Below are 20719 nucleotides of genomic sequence, written 5' to 3' on the forward strand. Positions count from 1 at the left end.
CCCCAATGTTTTCCTACTCAGAATTCCCTGCAACCCTTAAATTTAGGTTAAAAAAAACACTTTTCCATACATTTTTGGGTGGAATCTCCCTGCCGGCACGAATGTCCTACCGCCCAGCGTTCCCCTTGATCTCCCGAGTAAAATGATACCTCGCTTGTGTGGGTGGGCCAAAGCCCTGTGACTATGCTGGGGTGCTTAATTTGTGAAACCTAATTACTAGATTTATTAAAAATTCATTTTTAGCCTGTTCTGCTTTGGGGCACCCACACAAGTGAGGTATCATTTTACTCTGGAGAACAAGGGGAACGCTGGGTGGTAGGACATTTTTGCCGGCACGGAGATCCCACGCAAACAAGTTTGGAAAAGTTATATTTTTACCTAATTTTAAGGATTGCAAGGAATTCTGGGTAGGAAAACATTGGGGGACCCACACATGCCATACCTCCCTGGACTCCCCCGGGTGTCTAGTTTTCAGAACTGTTCGGGTTTGGTAGTATCCAAAGATGGCCACCGAGCCGCGGGCCAAAAACTCAGGTGCCCCCCCCCAAAAATCAAGGGTATTTTGCTATAGGGTATTTTAAATTCACCACCGTACGATTTGGACCTTTTCCTGTTGCAGCCACTATGCCTACCCAAGCAAGTGAGGTACCATTTTATCGGGAGACCGTGGGGAACGCTGGGTGGCCCAGTAATGCCACGCTTTTCCACACAAAAATGTGTGAAAAATCTGATTTTTTCAGCTATATTCAAGATTTGCAAGGGATTCTGGGTAAAGGAACGTTGGAGGATCCACGCAAGCCATACCTCCTTGGAAGCCCCGGCTGTCTACTTTTGACAATGGTGATAATGTCAAAACCATTGCGTATGTAACAAGGACCCCCTGAATAGACGAATTTATAATTCCTAGGTCAGGGAAAAGAAGATATTTGAGAAGTAACAGCCTAGGCAATTGGACACAATAATACTTTACAAGATCAAAGGATATGTAGCAATGTACTACAGCTGCTTAAAAAACATATGTTTATTAATTAATTAACACAAATAAAAAATGAGAGTTCATTCTATCACATTAAAATCACAACACAAATACAAAAATTCCATAGGGTGCAATTGACGAACATAAATTAACACTATATGAACATTAAAAATTATATAAGATGGGTGGCATGAAAGTTCGGTCTCATGTCAAAACCACCAGCTTTTGCAAGAGGGGTTACCTGGGTTTTTGGCCCCGTGCTAGATGGCCATCTAGGGAAACCTACCAAACCCACACATTTCCTGAAAAGTAGACACCCGGGGGCTTCCAAGGAGGTATGGCTTGCATGTATCCTCCAACGTTCCTTTACCCAGAATCCCTTGCAAATATCAATTATAGCAGAAAAAAATCAGATTTTTCACACATTTTTGTGTGGGAAAGCGTGGCATCACAGGGCTCACACAAATTTCCTCCCACCCAGCATTCCCCAAGGTCACCCGATAAAAATGGTACCTCACTTGCGTGTACGGTGGAGAATTAACTTTTCAATTTGAGAGTGTGCGATTCTTGGGACAATATTGCATAGAAATTGTGACAGACAATTTCAAGTTTGCAGGATATTGTGGATAAAAATCAACAATAGAATTCACCAGAAAGACATGACCATATACTCCCATGGTTTAACAATAATATTTAAATTTAGTAAGTTATTTAATGCTATAATGTACACCTTAACAGAGTTACTCAAAAGTCAAACATTCAAGCACGGCTATCTATTCCTCAAAGACACACGCATACAGGTTGGATTTGGCACGAGGGCGAGTGATGGTTCAGTACATAAAATTTAATTAACAAGATATTTCAAAAAAATGAAATGCTCTGTCAATAAATAAATGCATAAAAACCGAACCAGTGACTCGATACTCGTGAGCTGTAAAGCCACGACAAGGCACCAACCGTTTTACAGGCCATTCACGCACCTTTCATACCTGATACAAACCAGACCACTGACACCATCTGGAAGGAAAAGCAACACATTACAACAATCACAATAAGGGACAAGGTACACCCTACTGCAGAAAGAGAAAAAAAACAAATATTACTGCACAGCCATCTAATCCCCAAGCACACACACATACTGGTTGGATTTGGCACGAGGGTGAGTGATGATTCAGTACATACAATTGTATTCGCAAGTAATTTCACAAAAATTAAATACACTGCGTATAATTGAAAGTATGATAAACTGAACCACTGACTCACAGCTCGTGAGCTGTAAAGCCACGTCAAGGCACCAACCTCTTTACAGGCCATTCATACACCTTTCGTACGTGTGACACATACAAAACATTCACACCGCCAGCCGCGGACCCTTCACATTTCAACACTCACACCAGCAGACAGCGCCATTTAAGGGCCCATCACTTTCACACGCCCACATTTCAGACACTGCAACTACACAAAATGATGGACTGCGTGGAGTGTCACTCAACTAGCAGTGTGTGTAGTGACCAACAGAAAGTAACTACTCACACACTGCCAGCCGAGCGCCAGTCCACCCACACCACCATCCAAGCACCAGACCATGCACACCTCCAGCCAAACACCACTCAGCGCGCACCGACAGCCAAGTAGCACTCCACACACACCACCAGCCAAGCACCACTCCACACACACCGCAAGCCAAGCACCACTCCACACACGCCGCCAGCCAAGCACCACTCCGTGCACAGACAGCCAAGTACCACTCCATGCACACCATCCAGCCAAGCGCCACTCCACACACACCACCAGCCAAGCGCCAGTCCACGCACACCACCATCCAAGCACCAGACCATGCACACCGCCAGCCAAACACCACTCAGCGCACACCGACAGCCAAGTACCACTCCACACACACCACCAGCCAAGCACCACTCCACGCACACCGCAAGCCAAGTACCACTCCACACACACCACCAGCCAAGCACCACTCCACACACACCGCAAGCCAAGCGCCACTCCACACACACCGCCAGCCAAGCACCACTCCGTGCACAGACAGCCAAGTACCCCTCCATGCACACCATCCAGCCAAGCACCACTTCACACACACCACCAGCCAAGCGCCAGTCCACGCACACCACCATCCAAGCACCAGACCATGCACACCGTCAGCCAAACACCACTCAGCGCACACCGACAGCCAAGTACCACTCCACACACACCACCAGCCAAGCACCACTCCACGCACACCGCAAGCCAAGTACCACTACACACACACCACCAGCCAAGCACCACTCCACACACACCGCAAGCCAAGTGCCACTCCACACACACCGCCAGCCAAGCACCACTCCGTGCACAGACAGCCAAGTACCACTCCATGCACACCATCTTGCCAAGCGCCACTCCACACACACCACCAGCCAAGCGCCAGTCCACGCACACCACCATCCAAGCACCAGACCATGCACACCGTCAGCCAAACACCACTCAGCGCACACCGACAGCCAAGTACCACTCCACACACACCACCAGCCAAGCACCACTCCACGCACACCGCAAGCCAAGTACCACTACACACACACCACCAGCCAAGCACCACTCCACACACACCGCAAGCCAAGTGCCACTCCACACACACCGCCAGCCAAGCACCACTCCGTGCACAGACAGCCAAGTACCACTCCATGCACACCATCTTGCCAAGCGCCACTCCACACACACCACCAGCCAAGCGCCAGTCCACACACATCACCATCCAAGCACCAGACCATGCACACCGCCAGCCAAGCGCCACTCCACACACACCGCCAGCCAAGCACCACTCCGTGCACACCACCATCCAAGCACCAGACCATGCACACCGTCAGCCAAACACCACTCAGCGCACACCGACAGCCAAGTACCACTCCACACACACCACCAGCCAAGCACCACTCCACGCAGACCGCAAGCCAAGTACCACTACACACACACCACCAGCCAAGCACCACTCCACACACACCGCAAGCCAAGTGCCACTCCACACACACCGCCAGCCAAGCACCACTCCGTGCACAGACAGCCAAGTACCACTCCATGCACACCATCTTGCCAAGCGCCACTCCACACACACCACCAGCCAAGCGCCAGTCCACGCACACCACCATCCAAGCACCAGACCATGCACACCGCCAGCCAAACACCACTCAGCGCACACCGACAGCCAAGTACCACTCCACACACACCACCAGCCAAGCATCACTCCACGCACACCGCAAGCCAAGTACCACTCCACACACACCACCAGCCAAGCACCACTCCACACACACCGCAAGCCAAGCGCCACTCCACACACACCGCCAACCAAGCACCACTCCGTGCACAGACAGCCAAGTACCACTCCATGCACACCATCCAGCCAAGCGCCACTCCACACACACCACCAGCCAAGCGCCAGTCCACGCACATCACCATCCAAGCACCAGACCATGCACACCGCCAGCCAAACACCACTCAGCGCACACCGACTGCCAAGTACCACTCCACACACACCACCAGCCAAGCATCACTCCACGCATGCCGCAAGCCAAGTACCACTCCACACACACCATGACAGCCAAGCACCACTCCACACACACCGCAAGCCAAGCGCCACTCCACACACACCGCCAGCCAAGCACCACTCCGTGCACAGACAGCCAAGTACCCCTCCATGCACACCATCCAGCCAAGCGCCACTTCACACACACCACCAGCCAAGCGCCAGTCCACGCACACCACCATCCAAGCACCAGACCATGCACACCGTCAGCCAAACACCACTCAGCGCACACCGACAGCCAAGTACCACTCCACACACACCACCAGCCAAGCACCACTCCATGCACACCGCAAGCCAAGTACCACTACACACACACCACCAGCCAAGCACCACTCCACACACACCGCAAGCCAAGTGCCACTCCACACACACCGCCAGCCAAGCACCACTCCGTGCACAGACAGCCAAGTACCACTCCATGCACACCATCTTGCCAAGCGCCACTCCACACACACCACCAGCCAAGCGCCAGTCCACGCACATCACCATCCAAGCACCAGACCATGCACACCGCCAGCCAAACACCACTCAGCGCACACCGACAGCCAAGTACCACTCCACACACACCACCAGCCAAGCATCACTCCACGCACACCGCAAGCCAAGTACCACTCCACACACACCACCAGCCAAGCACCACTCCACACACACCGCAAGCCAAGCGCCACTCCACACACACCGCCAACCAAGCACCACTCCGTGCACAGACAGCCAAGTACCACTCCATGCACACCATCCAGCCAAGCGCCACTCCACACACACCACCAGCCAAGCGCCAGTCCACGCACATCACCATCCAAGCACCAGACCATGCACACCGCCAGCCAAACACCACTCAGCGCACACCGACTGCCAAGTACCACTCCACACACACCACCAGCCAAGCATCACTCCACGCATGCCGCAAGCCAAGTACCACTCCACACACACCATGACAGCCAAGCACCACTCCACACACACCGCAAGCCAAGCGCCACTCCACACACACCGCCAGCCAAGCACCACTCCGTGCACAGACAGCCAAGTACCCATCCATGCACACCATCCAGCCAAGCGCCACTTTACACACACCACCAGCCAAGCGCCAGTTCACGCACACCACCATCCAAGCACCAGACCATGCACACCGTCAGCCAAACACCACTCAGCGCACACCGACAGCCAAGTACCACTCCACACACACCACCAGCCAAGCACCACTCCACGCACACCGCAAGCCAAGTACCACTACACACACACCACCAGCCAAGCACCACTCCACACACACCGCAAGCCAAGTGCCACTCCACACACACCGCCAGCCAAGCACCACTCCGTGCACAGACAGCCAAGTACCACTCCATGCACACCATCTTGCCAAGCGCCACTCCACACACACCACCAGCCAAGCGCCAGTCCACGCACATCACCATCCAAGCACCAGACCATGCACACCGCCAGCCAAACACCACTCAGCGCACACCGACAGCCAAGTACCACTCCACACACACCACCAGCCAAGCATCACTCCACGCACACCGCAAGCCAAGTACCACTCCACACACACCACCAGCCAAGCACCACTCCACACACACCGCAAGCCAAGCGCCACTCCACACACACCGCAAGCCAAGCACCACTCCGTGCACAGACAGCCAAGTACCACTCCATGCACACCATCCAGCCAAGCGCCACTCCACACACACCACCAGCCAAGCGCCAGTCCACGCACATCACCATCCAAGCACCAGACCATGCACACCGCCAGCCAAACACCACTCAGCGCACACCGACTGCCAAGTACCACTCCACACACACCACCAGCCAAGCATCACTCCACGCATGCCGCAAGCCAAGTACCACTCCACACACACCATGACAGCCAAGCACCACTCCACACACACCGCAAGCCAAGCGCCACTCCACACACACCGCCAGCCAAGCACCACTCCGTGCACAGACAGCCAAGTACCACTCCATGCACACCATCCAGCCAAGCGCCACTCCACACACACCACCAGCCAAGCGCCAGTCCACGCACACCACCATCCAAGCACCAGACCATGCACACCGCCAGCCAAACACCACTCAGCGCACACCGACAGCAAAGTACCACTCCACGCACACCAGCAGCCAAGCGCCACTCCACAACACCAGCCAAGCACCACTCCGTGCACAGACAGCCAAGTACCACTCCACGCACACCATCCAGCCAAGCGCCACTCCACACACACCGCCAGCCAAGCACCACTCCGTGCACAGACAGCCAAGTACCACTCCACGCACACCATCCAGTCAAACGCCAGTCCACACACACCGCCAGCCAAGCACCAGTCAACGCACACCGACAGCCAAGCACCAGTCAACGCACACCACCAGCCAAGCGCCAGTCATACTGCCAGCCAATCGCCAATCCACGCACACCGCAAGTCATGCGTTAGTCCACGCACACCGCCAGCCAAACACCAGTCCAAGTACGCCGCCAGCCAAACACCAGTCCACGCACACCGCCAAATAAATATTTTTTTTTAAAACAGAAAAAAATTACAAACCATTTGGAACTAGATACACAACTACAACTACAAACAGCGGTAACTAAAAAACAAAATACTAATGCCACAGGTGCAACTGAATAACCAATAAAAAACATTACAGACCAGGCAGTAGACCATTAGACTCACGGGAGCTCCCAAAATTTATTTTGAATGTGATACATTCTGAAACATCTGGGCACACACAGCCCAGGATGAGAAGGACAATCGGCACAGTGCATACGAGTATCCTTCCGCACATCTCTTCGATAGCAGACTTTATATCTCTTACAGGGATTGGTTTTTTTGGGCGTGGGAGGAATGTAATCAGGAAAGTGGCGATCTCGCAATCTAGCCACTTCCTCCACCACTCTGACTCTAGGAACATGTGCCTGATCCACAACAACAAGGCTGCCTATCACAGACTCCTGAAACTGAACATAAGTCAACTTTGATGCAGGAGAGCACTCCTTGAACACAACAAAAGCATTAAAAGTTGCTATATTAAACAGATGCATGGCCAACTTCTTATACCAAATGTAAGACTTACGAATAGCAGTGTAAGGTTCCAACCTCTGATCTACTTTGTCAACACCAGCCATGTGGTTATTGTAGTCTACAATGCACACAGGTTTACGCACTTCAGCAACCTCACCCCAAACAGGCACAGATGTAGTACTTTCATCATGGATGGTAGTCATCATGTACACATCCCTCCTGTCGACAAATTTTACAGCTAGCAGTTCATCACTACGCAAGGCACTGCACTGTCCCCTCTGAAGCTTTTTGCAAACAAGCTCTTTCGGATAACCTTTACCGTTAGAGCGGATTGTGCCACAGGCAAAAGTGTCCACTTTCAACAACTCCTTAAACAATGGCAAAGCAGTGTAGAAGTTATCAAGGTACAAATGGTGGCCTCTGTAAAACAGTCCTCTAGCAAGATCCCAGACAATTTTCTCTGCCACTCCAAAAGTGGACGGACAACAAGGGGGGTCAATAGTGGAATCCTTACCAGTGTACACACGTAAATTGGAGACATATCCTGTCCTACTCTCAGCCAACATATACAGCTTAATTCCATAACGTGCCCTCTTGCTAGGAATGTACTGCTTAAAAAGTAAACGACCCTTGAACAAGACCAAAGACTCATCAATAGATATTTCTTTGCCTGGAGTATAGATCTCTGAAAATCGATCTACAAAATGATCAATAACAGGCCTAATCTTAAAAAGGCGGTCACAGTCAGGGTGATCTCGTGGCAACGCCAAAGCATTATCAACGAAATGCAGCATCCAAAGCAAAAGTAAATACCTATCACGACTCATAACTGCAGGAAATATAGACGTTGCCATCAAGGGACTGGAAGACCAATATGAAGCCAGGGAAGGCTTCCTTATCAAGCCCATCAAAAAAGTAAAACCTAAAAACCTCTTCATCTCATCCAGATTTGTGGGAGTCCAACGGGTAGCTCTAGAGTGGGGCCCAAGTTTGGCACTGTTGTTCCTCAAAAACTGTTCCGCATACAAATTAGTCTGCTCAACAATCTCAGGCAAAAAGACATCATCCATGAACAACTTAAAAAACTGTATAGGCAAGAAACTTTCACAATCCACTCTACACCCTGCATAACCAGTAAAGTCAGACAACACCGGCTGCACCATGTTTGGATCAACCCAGAGTCCAGTACTTCCAATGGGAAGGCTTGCAGCATTAGGCTGCACGCCAGATGTCTCTTGCACCATTGGCACATCAATCTCCTCCTCTAAAACAGGCACTTCGTCCTCACTGAGAGTGTATTCATCATCCGATGATTCCATGTGGAGAGAAAACTCACTGCCTGAATCATCCCCTCCCTCCTCTCCCTCAGACGCACTGTCAGTCTCATAATCCAGCTCAGAGGAAGATTCAAGAAGCAAACCAATCACCTGCTGAGCAGTCATTCGACGGCTAGCCATAATGCTAACTAAAAAAGATTATTTGTCAAACACGTGAACAACAAATCCTTTGAAAAAAAAAAGAAATAAACACAATGTCGCTTTATCTCACAGACCTATATACTCCAACACTGTACCACTCACTTGACAGAAGCAGCTAAACTCAGCACCACCTACTCTGCACAGACACAGAAAGGATCAACAATATCCCACTAAAAAAGAAAAAGAAAAAAAAACTAATTACACATAAGACAACGCAAAACACATCGCAATTAATTTCATGCTCAGAACACAAACAGAAATACAGCCATTATGACAGCACTTACAAAAAAAGACATTTATGCATAACAATAATACTCATTTGAAGTAAACCCTACAAAAATGTTTTTCTTACCAAAAAATGCAAATACGCAAAACTGCAGAACAACCACTGCCGAAACCGCAGTATCCCACAAGCTTTACACTACAATAAAAAGGAGAAGAAAAAACATTACAATCACATATTCAAATAATGCAACAGTCAACACACAATACACCAAAAAACAAAGGGTTAAGTGGGCCTAGGGGTATAAATAAAATATTCACCCCTGTAAAAGGGGAGAAACCCTTGCCCTTGAGGCCACCCCCCACACATGGCTTCTTTGGTGGTCCAGTGGGCCAATACATTACCAAACATTCAATCTACCAAAATAAATTGCACCCATTGGGGAGCAACCCTTGCCCAAGGGGCCGCTCCCCACACACATCCCTGGTGGTATAGTGGGCCTAATGGATACTGACCCTTGCCCTAGGGATCACTCTCCTTCTAAACATCCCTGGTGGCCTAGTGGACCCTACAAAAAACAAAAATACCGGCTTGATCTGCCCCCCCAAGGGGACAGACTGCCAGAAACATGCCCCCAAGGGGAGTGACCCTTGCCCAAGGGGCCACTCCCCATAGACCGCAAAATCTGTGGTCCAGGCAGCCTGAAAAATACAAAATATAAGGGGGCAGACACCGTAGAAATATTTGCACCCCTTGGGGAGTGAGCCTTGCCCAAAGGGGCTGCTCCCCACACACATCCCTGGTGGTCTAGTGGGCCAAAATGGAGAGTGACCCTTGTCCAAGGGGACACTCTCCTTATAACCATCCCTGGTGGCCTAGTGGGCTACAAAAAACATAAAGCACAGCTTTAGGGGGCTCAAAAATACATAAATATATGTCCTGCCCCCCCGTGGGACAGACACTGTAAAATTATATGCCCCCTTGGGGAGCGACCCTTGCCCAAGGGGTCACTCCCCACACACATCCCTGGTGATCTAGTGGGGCCTAAATGGAGAGTGACCCTTGCTCAAGGGGTCCCTCTCCTTATATGCATCCCTGGTGGCCTAGTGGGCTACAAAAAACAAAAAGCATGGCTTGATCTGCCCCCCCACGGGGGCAGATAGCCAAAAACATGCCCCCAAGGGGAGTGACCCTTGCCCAAGGGGCCACTCCCCATACACTGTTGCATTGGTGGTCCAGTGGGCAACATAAATTATAAATATATGTCCTGCCCCGGGGGTGGCAGACACGGTAAAACAGTATGCACCCCTGCTCAAGGGGCCGCTCCCCGAAACAGAAATCCCCCCCAAAAAAAAAGAAATCGGACTATTCTGCATTCCTGCTGCACGATCGTGCAGCAGGAATACAGAAAATAGGCACCGGGGGAAAGGCAAACCCTTTTCTGTCCCCCGGTGCTTCGCAAACATAAAACGATGCAGCGAGATCGCTGTGCCTACCTATTTCCCCACCGAGGCGCAGCTTGGAAATGGTGGCCACCGGTGGGGAAACAGAAAGTAAACAAGTCCTGACGTCAGCGCGGCTCGCGCGCTGACGTCAGAGGGGGTGGGTGGGGGAGGCTCGGGAAGGTCTTCCCCTGCCTCCCGAAGAAAAAAAAAAGATCGAGGACATGCGGGGGAAGCACCAGCCCTCCTCCCGCAGGTAGGCGCCATGACGGCCGGGAGCCGTCATCAGCACACGAGCACTGTGCGTCATGACGGCTCCCAGCCGTCATCAGCATCGAAGGGGTTAACTCAAAATACAGTGCTTAGAAGCCATTACCTCCTCGTAAGTCTTCCTCGCAACCTGAGTTACACAATGATCTTCAGCTCCACAACAGAACCCTCAATGTCATTTTCCACTTCAGTCCTCCCATCCCTCCCTAACATGGCCGGCCACCTTCACCCTTGACCCAGTACAAGAGGAGGTATGACCCACCCCACTTTGGGGCAAGGTTACACGTGGGGTGGCGGCCCAGCGAAGCAGACTCTTGTTGCACTCCTTTTTCATCTTATTCTACTGGGCTTTTTGGCAAGGCTCAGCAGAGCGAGCTCATTGTGGAAGTTGGAAGCCGTGCTACAGCGGGCTCATTCTGGGGTGTGTGGGACTTGCATCGCGGCCGGTGGTTGTGGCACTGCCCTAACGCCCGCCCCTTTTTTTCACAGAAAGTCCCGACTATCCGAGGGGCCCTGAAATTGTTGACTTACGTGGAGACTTGGGAAAGGTCTGCCTCGTCTTTTTCCAAGGGGGCTCTTCAAGTCCAGAGGGTCTGTGATATTCCTGATCAACCACAAAGAGTTGCATCTGGTTCCCACCCTGGAGTTAGTATTTATTGGGCGTCACCTGGACATGGTCAAGGGGCTGGTGTTTTTGCAAGTTGTGAGGAGGGCAACCTTGAGGAGTGACGTGGGTTGTTTGCTGGGAATGGGTTCTGCCCTTGTGCATCAGTGGTTGTGGTTGCATGGTTTGATGTCAGTGGCTATAAATGTACTGCCGTGGGCTTGTTTGCATCTGTACCTTCTGGTAAACTATCTCCTGCCCCATTGGTCAACTTGTTCCACTGCTTACGATCTGCCAGTGGTAGTGTCCCCTCAGATTCGGATCGCCCTGGGTTGGTGGATGGTGGAGACCAATCTGACCAGGGATCTTCCTATTCAGGTGTGCCCCTCCCGGGTGGTGACAACAGATGTCGGCCAGTTGGGCTGGGGGTGACATTGAATTCCTGGTCTGTGCAGGGTCCCTAGGATCACTTGCAGGCTGGTTGCTCACCCAACTTCCTGGAGCTGAAGGCAGTTCAGATGGCTTGTCTGAAGTTTGCATCAGCCATTCGGGGCATCATGTTCAGGTCTGGATGGACAATCAGGTGGTGATGGGTTACCTCAATCACCAGGGGGGCTGCAGGGTTTGGTCCCTATGGCTCCTGGTTCAGGAGATCGTGCCCTGGGTGGAAGGCACGGTATTTTATCTGCTGGTGGTGTATCTCCCAGGGAGAGAGAATTGTGTGGCAGATCACCTGAGCAGGGTTTTTCACCCCCATTTCTTTGATTTCATTGATGGGGGAGGTGTTCCGTGTGTTGCAATCGCAGTTTGGGTGCCCGACAGTGGATTTGTAGGCGGGCAAGGACAATGCTCAGCTGCCACGCTTCTGCACAATTATTCCATTTACAGAGGCATGGCGGTGGATGCGATGTCATTCAGGTATCCGAACACCCTGCTTTATGCATTTTCTCCGATCCCTTTGATTGTCTGGGTTTGGTGCAAGATTCACCTGGACAAGGCATTTGTTCTGTTGATTGTCCCGGGCTGAGCTCACCGCCCATGATATACTCTACTGAGGGAGCTGGCCATTCAGGATGGGTTGGGTGATCCCAAATCTTCCTTATACGCTTAAGGGTTTGCATCTTCCAGCGGGGGTTCTGCGTTGGCTCCATCTTCAGGCCTCGCTCTTGGGAGGGTGAGCCTCTTTTCCCATGCCTACTCCGAGGAAATGGTTGATTTTCTTCATGGTTCCCGACATCTGGCCACCCTTTAGTGTTGTTCCTGACAATGGGGGTCCTTTTCTAGGTGGTGTGGTTCTAAAGGCCTGGAGTCTGGTTCAGTGGACCCGGTCTGGGTGCTGGATTTCCTGTCGGATGGCTTTGCATTGGGCCTGGTTCCTTCTATGTTTCGGGCTCAGTTGACAGCTTTCTGGACGTTCCGCAATCCCCATTTGGATTGGCTGGATCCATTGGTTGTTGATACATAGTTGTTTTCTTCAACATCCTAGAGTGATTTGTCCTGCCCCAGCCTGGGATCTCCTGTTGGTGTTACAGGCCCTTCAGGTGGCTCCTTATGAGCCCTTGGGGTCTGTGGACATTAAAGTCTTGACCATGAAGTTGGTGATTCTGATTGGAGAGTTGGCGTCGTTTTTGCGGTCTCTTCCTTTCTTGCGTGTCTTGCCGGATCGTGTTGTCCTTTACCCTGACCCTAAGTTCTTGCCCAAGGTCCCATCAGTTGCCAACCATTCCACGGGGCCTGTTCTGACGACTTTCTCCTCATTGCCTGGGTCTGGGGTGGATGCTGATCTCCCCCTTCTGGAATTCCGGCAGGCCTGATCTGGAGCGGACTTTGGCTTTTTTCAAGTGTGATAGTCTGTCACTTTTGGACCGGTGAGATCGGGTCATAAGCTGACTCTTTGTACCCTGAGTAGATAGATTAAGCAAACAATCCTTCTGGCCTATGGTTCTCAGTGGTCGGAGGTGGTGGCCTGGATCCAGGGTCAGTCTACCTGGGATGTTTCTGTCTCCTGGGCCTCTTTCAAGTGGGTCTTGATTATGAATATATATAGGGCCTCTATGTGGGCCTCTCCACACATATTCATGGACCTCTATTGTGTGGTTTTGGGTTGTCCTGCTCCTTCTGTTGGGTGTCTGTTTTTTTTTTTTGCCTCTGCTTTGTTGTTTAGATTAAAAACTTGGGGGCATATTCTCAAGGCGCTATCACCGAGTTAACAGCACTTTATCGCAGCCAAAGTCACGATAATGTATTTATCATCCCATTAACAAGCCGGTGCAAACAGCCGATATCACCAGTTTTCTGGCGATAGCATCCTCAAAAAACATTGCTACGGATGATCCCTGCAACTATCGCTAATGAGACGCAGACTAGGCTTTCCAGAGTAAAAAGCCGCAACAACACCACACCTCAACATTCTCAACGACCAGCCAGATCTGCGATAAGAACACAATACATGTGATAAGGCGCACTAGGAGCAGGAAATCAACACCTGCTCTGACCTTGTGTAAAGTCAGACGGCAGCCGGCATCAGAATTGGGAGCCCAGCTCGAACCACACCTGAAGAACAAAAGATGCATTGGACCTACTGATCATGAAGCTCAGACACCCAAGAGAGCCACAACATCCGCCACCAACCCCGGAAACCCCCGCCACTACCCCCTGGACCCACCTACACCACCACCCGGACCACCACAGAGGCAGCACAGACACAGACCACGGACCTTCAGAAAATGCACCAACCTCCCAGACTTAATACCAGAGAATGTCATTGTCCACTAAAGGCTCAAAAGGACAACCATCCTCCACATCCTGAACATCAATGCCCACAGGCAGATGGTACCAACACAGCGGAGAACCAACAACCCTCAGCAGACAAAGGTGCTGGCTATGCTGCACCTGTTGGCCTCTGGTACCTTCCAACCAACAACCACCAGAGTCGGAGGAGTCTCACAGACAGCCCTATCAAAGTTCCTCAAACCTGTCCTGGATGCCATCATCAGCTTGGTACCCCAGTACCTATACTTCCCCCACACTGTGCAGGAACAGCTGGAGACCAAGCAAGGCTTCTACGCCATAGCTGGCTTCCCGCACGTGTTGGAGGCAATTGACTGCACACATGTCCTACTTGTGCCCCCTGCCGACACTGCACACAATTACTTACACACTTTCACCTTGAGAACAACAACAACAGCAACTCCACCACCCTGATTGACAACCTCGCCAACCTCGGAGGGAGGCAGCTCGTCACAACACCTACCCATTCCGCCATCCACACGCTCAACCCCATCTTCTCCTCAAGCTCCCATGTCTCCTTCAGCCACACCACTGAACTCCTTTGGACCGAATACCGCTGCATCCACTTCACCTTCCAGAAACCCACCACCTACCACCACACCCAACAGATTCCCTGCCGCTGCTGGAGCAAAATCACGGAATATCAACTACACGCAAACCTTGCTCTAGCCCATCCACCGACACCTCCAACATCGGTGACGACGCCTGCAACTTCAGAAGCTGGATCAACGACTGTGCCAACACTCTCCCCCCGCTGAAGAAACCCACCCACAGAGACACCAGCAAGAGAGCTAGCTGGTTCACCCCACAACTTCTAGCCTCCAAGCAAACCTGCCGGAAAATAGAGAAGAAACAGCACAATGAAAAGACACCGGACAGCCTCGTAGCCCACAAAGATGTCATCCACAAACACATCACCTCATCAGGTCTGCCATGAGGAGCTCTTTCAAAGACCGCCTAGACAATAACGCACACAACAGCAAGGAGCTCTTCAACATCGTAAAGGAACTCTCTAACCCCAGCTCCAACACCAATGACATCCCGCCGTTGCAAGCCCGGTGCGACTCCCTCACCACCTTCCTCCACCACAAGATTTTGACATCCACGACAGCTTTAACGCCCAGACCGCCACAACAGACATCGATACTCCAGACACCCCGCACACCATCAACCACGACCCCGTCAGCCTGGCCCAACCTGAACATAGAAGTCACCATCAAGACCATGAGCACAATCCACTCCGGCTCCCCGTCAGACCCACTCCCGCACCACATCTTCAACAAAGCCAGCAGCTCCATCCCACCCCACCTGCGCAACGTCATCAATCTCTCCTTCGAGACCGCGACCTTCCCAGAGAACTGGAAACATGCCGAGATCAGCGCCCTACTCAAAAAACCAAAGGCCCGAGAGACCTCAAGAACATCCGGCCCATCTCCCTGCTTACGTTCTCAGCGAAGGTCATCGAGAAGATCGTCAACAGACAGCTTACCCGACACCTCGAAGAAAACAGCATCCTGGACCCATCCCAGTCAGGGTTCCGCAGCAACAACAGCACCGAGACTGCCCTCATCGCCGCCACCGACTACATCAGGACCCTGCTGGACAACAGTGAGACCGTGGCCCTCATCCTCCTGGACCTCTCCTCCACCTTTGACACCGTCTGCCACTGCACACTATGCACACGCCTCAACAATGCACGGATCAGAGACAAGGCTTGGAATGGACCACCTCCTCGGCAGGACCCAGATTGTCTGCCTCCCCCCATTCCACTCTGAAGCCTCCAAGATCATCTGCGGCGTACCCCAGGGATCATCCCTCAGCCCGACGCTGTTCAACATCTACATGGCCCCGCTCGCACAAGTCGCCTGACAGCACGACCTCAACATAATCTCCTACGCCGACAACACTCAACTGATCCTCTCCCTAAGGACCCCCTCATCGCCAAATCCAACCTCCACGAAGGAATGAAGGCCGTCGCCGACCTCGCCCTCAGCCGACTGAAGCTGAAAACGGACAAGACGGAGGTCCTCATCCTCGGCTCCAACCCTTCAGCCTAGGATAACTCCTGGTGGCCTACGGCACTGGGAGCAGCCCCAACACCCACCGACCACACACGCAACCTGGGAGTCATCCTCGACTCAACACTGTCCATGACCATGCAAGTCAACGCAGTCTTCTCCTCCTGCTTCAACACCCTCCGCATGCTCCGCAAGATCTACAGGTGGATCCCGATAGATACAAGAAGAACAGTCACCCAGGTCCTTGTCAGTAGCAGACTTGACTATGGAAACGCCTTCTATGCGGGAGCCCCAGCCAAGCTCATCAAATGACTGCAACGCATTCAAAATGCCTCTGCACGCCTGATACTCGACGTACCACACCAGAGCCACAGCCACATCACCCTCCACCTGATAAACCTGCACTGGCTCTCCGTCCACAAGAGGGTTTCCTCCAAGCTCCTCATCCACACACACAATGCACTCCACAAGACCGGCCCGCCTACCTCAACAGACGACTCTTCTTCTACATCCCCAACCGCCAGCTATGTTCCGCTGACCTCGCCCTCGCTACAGTCCCTCGCATCTAAAGAACAACCACCAGCGGCAGATCCTTCTCCCACCTTGCCGCCAAGACCTGGAACACCCTCCCATTGAGCCTACGACAGACCCAAGACCTGCTGACCTTCAGGAGGCTACTCAAGACCTGGCTGTTAGACCAGTAGCGCCCCCCTCTTTTTTCTCCCAGTGCCTTGAGACCCTCACGGGTAAGTAGTGCGCTCTAAAATTTTTGATTGATTGCAACAGAAAGCACATGCATTCCATCAATGTGCAGGCAATAGTGCACCACCGAGGACACTTCACAAATGTCATCGCCAACTACCCAGGCAGTGAGCATGATTCCTACGTCTTCCGACAGTCCATTATCAACCGGCGCTTCCAGGATGGCACCTATGGAAATGCGCTGCTCGTTGGTAAGTACCAAATGAACACACCACACACCTAAACTTCACAATCATGCAACTCACAACTCTGGGAATGCACATGTTACAAACTCACAACAACATGCCCACCTCTCAGACATGACTGGACAACTCACTGTGGGAGCCTGGGCCAGCCATGTACACAAGCCATCAACGGCATTGCCCCTCAGCCACACAAAAGCAGATTGTGGGGAGAGGTGGGAACCAGGCATGTGCGAAGGAAGCAAGTAACCCATGAATAAGCATGTACACAATGCCAAGTGTGACGTGGATGTGCTGGCCATACTGCAGTATGCAGACCACAGACATGCCCATGTCGAAATATACTTCAGGTGTGTGGAGTGGAGTGGACAGTGGATGCAACCATTTCACCCCAGCCAGTGGGGGAGATCAAGGAAATGTAGCTTGTTAAGTCCACCCTAAGCATGGGCGGATTTTGCGGATCCACGATTCGCGGATTCAGCGGATTCACGGATCGTGGATCCGCAAAATCCGCGGATTCAGCGGATTTGCGGATTTGGGGGCGGGGCTTCCTCGAGCGTGTGGGCGGGGCCAAACGGACGGGGCTTCCACGCGAGCGCACATGCCTCTTGTGTGTCTAAAAGGTCAGAGACCGATCAGAGCAGCAGATTAAGAGACAGAAGCCCCTGGTCACAGGAACAGCACGGGGGTTGCGCTCGTAAAAGTCAAAGATGCCCAGCCTCCCAACGCTCACGTTTTTTTTTGGGCTGCTGAATGAGTCACTGCATTTGCGCTTCAACTAGTTCCAGCGACCAAGTGTGTGTCACTATGCAATCGCGCCGAAGTGCGCAGGGGTCCCTTGAGTGAAATGTCCATCATAGTGGGTAAATGGCGGGAAGACGGTGCACACCTCGAGTGTGTGGGCGGGGCCAAACGGACGGGGCGTCCATGCGAGCATGCCTCTTGTGTGTATAAAAGGTCAGAGACCGATCAGAGCAGCAGATTAATTTTTGGGCTGATGAATGAGTCACTGAATTTAAGCTTCAACTAGGGCACATGCTTTATTGATATTTGCAAGTGTTTCCTGTTGAGGTTTATTTTTTTGTGCCAGGACCGTCGTGCCCGAATGAACCCTGCCCTTCATATTTATTCAAGAAGACACCACTGTTGAAATAATTTACGATGGCGCCGGCAAGCTGCCAGCGCCATCCTGCAAAAGTTACTTAATTAGCTTCAACAGGAAGCTCCAACTGCTAAAATAAAGCAGGCGCTCGAGCCCCTGCTGTATCTTATCTGTTAGAGCTTCCTGTTGAAGCTAATTAAGTAACTATTGCAGGATGGCGCTGGCAGCTTGCCGGCGCCATCGTTAATTAGGCGCGCTTGAACTTTTGACCGCAAAATCCGCTCCGATCGCGGATTGCGGATTTTCGGCAAATCCGCGAGAGTTCGCGGATCGCGGATTTGCCGAAAATCCGCAAAATCCGCGATCGGAGCGGATTTTGCGCTCATGCTTAGTCCACCCCTCCCGTAAGGGTGAGCGGAGTGGGCTGGCCTACGCCCGGCCAGCATAGGAGTGTAAATAAAAAGCACGTAGCCTTGGGCATGGTTCTCTTCCAAAATGGCCATCGTGTCTGCCAGAGTGGCGCCTCTCACCCCCCACGAGGCCATTGCCATGAGCGGGGTTGCCTGCACTCCTATGCAACTGCTGCACCCCGGGACACTGGTCTCCGAACCTGTCTTAACCGCAGATGCACACCCAGGCCACATTGATAACCTGCCGACACTGGCGTGTATTGAAGAGGGGCATGGCCGTCCTTAACGTGTCGGCATATATCGGGTCTAAAAGTGACTCCCCTCTAAATCGCCATGTGAACGGCCTATGTAGATTGGCGGGTACGGTCAATTCAAGGAGGACCAGATTATGATCGGACAGAGTCCTTGGGAGCATGTGAATCACAGCTGCCCATCCGTTCACCTCCTCATTCAGCAGCCAGTAGTCGAGGCGAGACCAACCGATAAACGCCGGTGTTATGTGTGTCCCCACGAATACCCCTTCATTTCCCAAGCGCCAGGTGTCCACTAGTCCCAGTTCCAGCATGGCGTCCCTCACGCACTGTGCAACTTTAACCATACGCGCACTAGTCGAGCTAGATTTGTCCATACGTGGATTAAGATATGTGTTGAGGTCCCCCCCACATGATTGCCGCTTCCGGCCAGCTGCGCAAAACATGAAACATTTGTAAATAGGGTGTTGTGTCATCTATCACCGGTCCATACATATTAACAATCACCAGCACTACCCCCAGTTTCCCCAACACCATAGCCCACCAGCTCTCCGTGTCCACACTAGTCTGGATTGCTGTAAATTGGACACCCCTTTTAACCAGGCTAAGGACCCCTCGTGCATATGTGGAATATGAGGATGCTAACCTATAGGCCGCCCAGCGACACGCCACCTTGCTTTCTGTATGTTTACTAAGATGGGTTTCCTGCAGCAGAGCAACTTTTACATTATGCCTGTCTAATTGCGCTAACACTTGTCTAGTCTTCTTAGGGGTATTTAATCATCGGACGTTCCAAGTGATACATTTATACGTTACTCCTGTCATCTACTACGGTAATCATCTGTGTAACAATAAATGAGCAATTCAGAGGACATGTGCATGCAGCTGTATAGCTGGGATAAGTAATCAATCACCAAGTACAGTACCACTTTTAAGAAAACAATCGAACATGCTCACCCTACCCCCACCCACTTCAGCGTCCCCAATGTGCCAAAGGCTTGACTTACACATAACTCCCAACCCACAAAACACAACAGAAACGTAAATGGTAAGTGGGAATCACCCATTAGGGGACGTAGCGGCCATATCCATTCCCAGATCTAATAGAGAGGGGGCTGCTGACGGATTTTCGCCTCACACAACTGTAGCCAACCCTGCCACTTGTGTATGCTGGGAACCATGCCCAAGAGACGACACACGATGCACAAGCCTCACTGGACATCTATCAAATTACTACATCATGAAACCACCATCAGCGGCACAGGTCCTCAACAATGTAATTATTTAACAACTAACAACACTAATGTTCCGGACCCAATGAAATTCAAGCTACAGCACTTGTCGTATCCGTCTCTCTAAGAGTAGTCATGTAGCATCTCTACACCTTCCCTACCCACAAACGGCAGACCCAAGACCTACTCGCCTTCAGAAGTTTCCTCAAGACCTGGCTCTTCGAGCAGTTGCAGCACCCCCTCCCCTCAGCGCCTTGAGACCCTCACGGGTAAGTAGCGAGCTCTACAAGTACTCTGATTGATTGATTGATTGATTGATCTCCACTCAAGTTATTATATAATGAGATGTTCAAATTTGCACCCTTATGTTATACAACCTGCACCCCCTTACTGTTCACTCATC

The 20719-nt window shown here is 51.7% G+C and overlaps 1 protein-coding gene across 2 annotated transcripts in view; it reads right to left on the reverse strand.

Moving 5' to 3' along the window:
- Positions 1–20719, reverse strand: part of LOC144823936 (sperm-specific sodium:proton exchanger-like) — an 8804346-nt gene that overhangs the window by 7757897 nt on the left and 1025730 nt on the right. The window contains exon 2 of one of the 2 annotated variants that reach the window (XM_078682871.1): positions 9383–9451. The exons of the other annotated variant lie outside the window; for it this stretch is intronic. The gene's annotated coding sequence lies outside the window, so the exon portion shown is untranslated. The remainder of the gene's footprint in view (positions 1–9382; positions 9452–20719) is intronic. 2 annotated transcript variants of the gene reach the window in all.

This window comes from Lissotriton helveticus, chromosome 3_1 (genome assembly GCF_964261635.1).
Source record: "Lissotriton helveticus chromosome 3_1, aLisHel1.1, whole genome shotgun sequence".
Taxonomy (NCBI): Eukaryota; Metazoa; Chordata; class Amphibia; order Caudata; family Salamandridae; genus Lissotriton; species Lissotriton helveticus.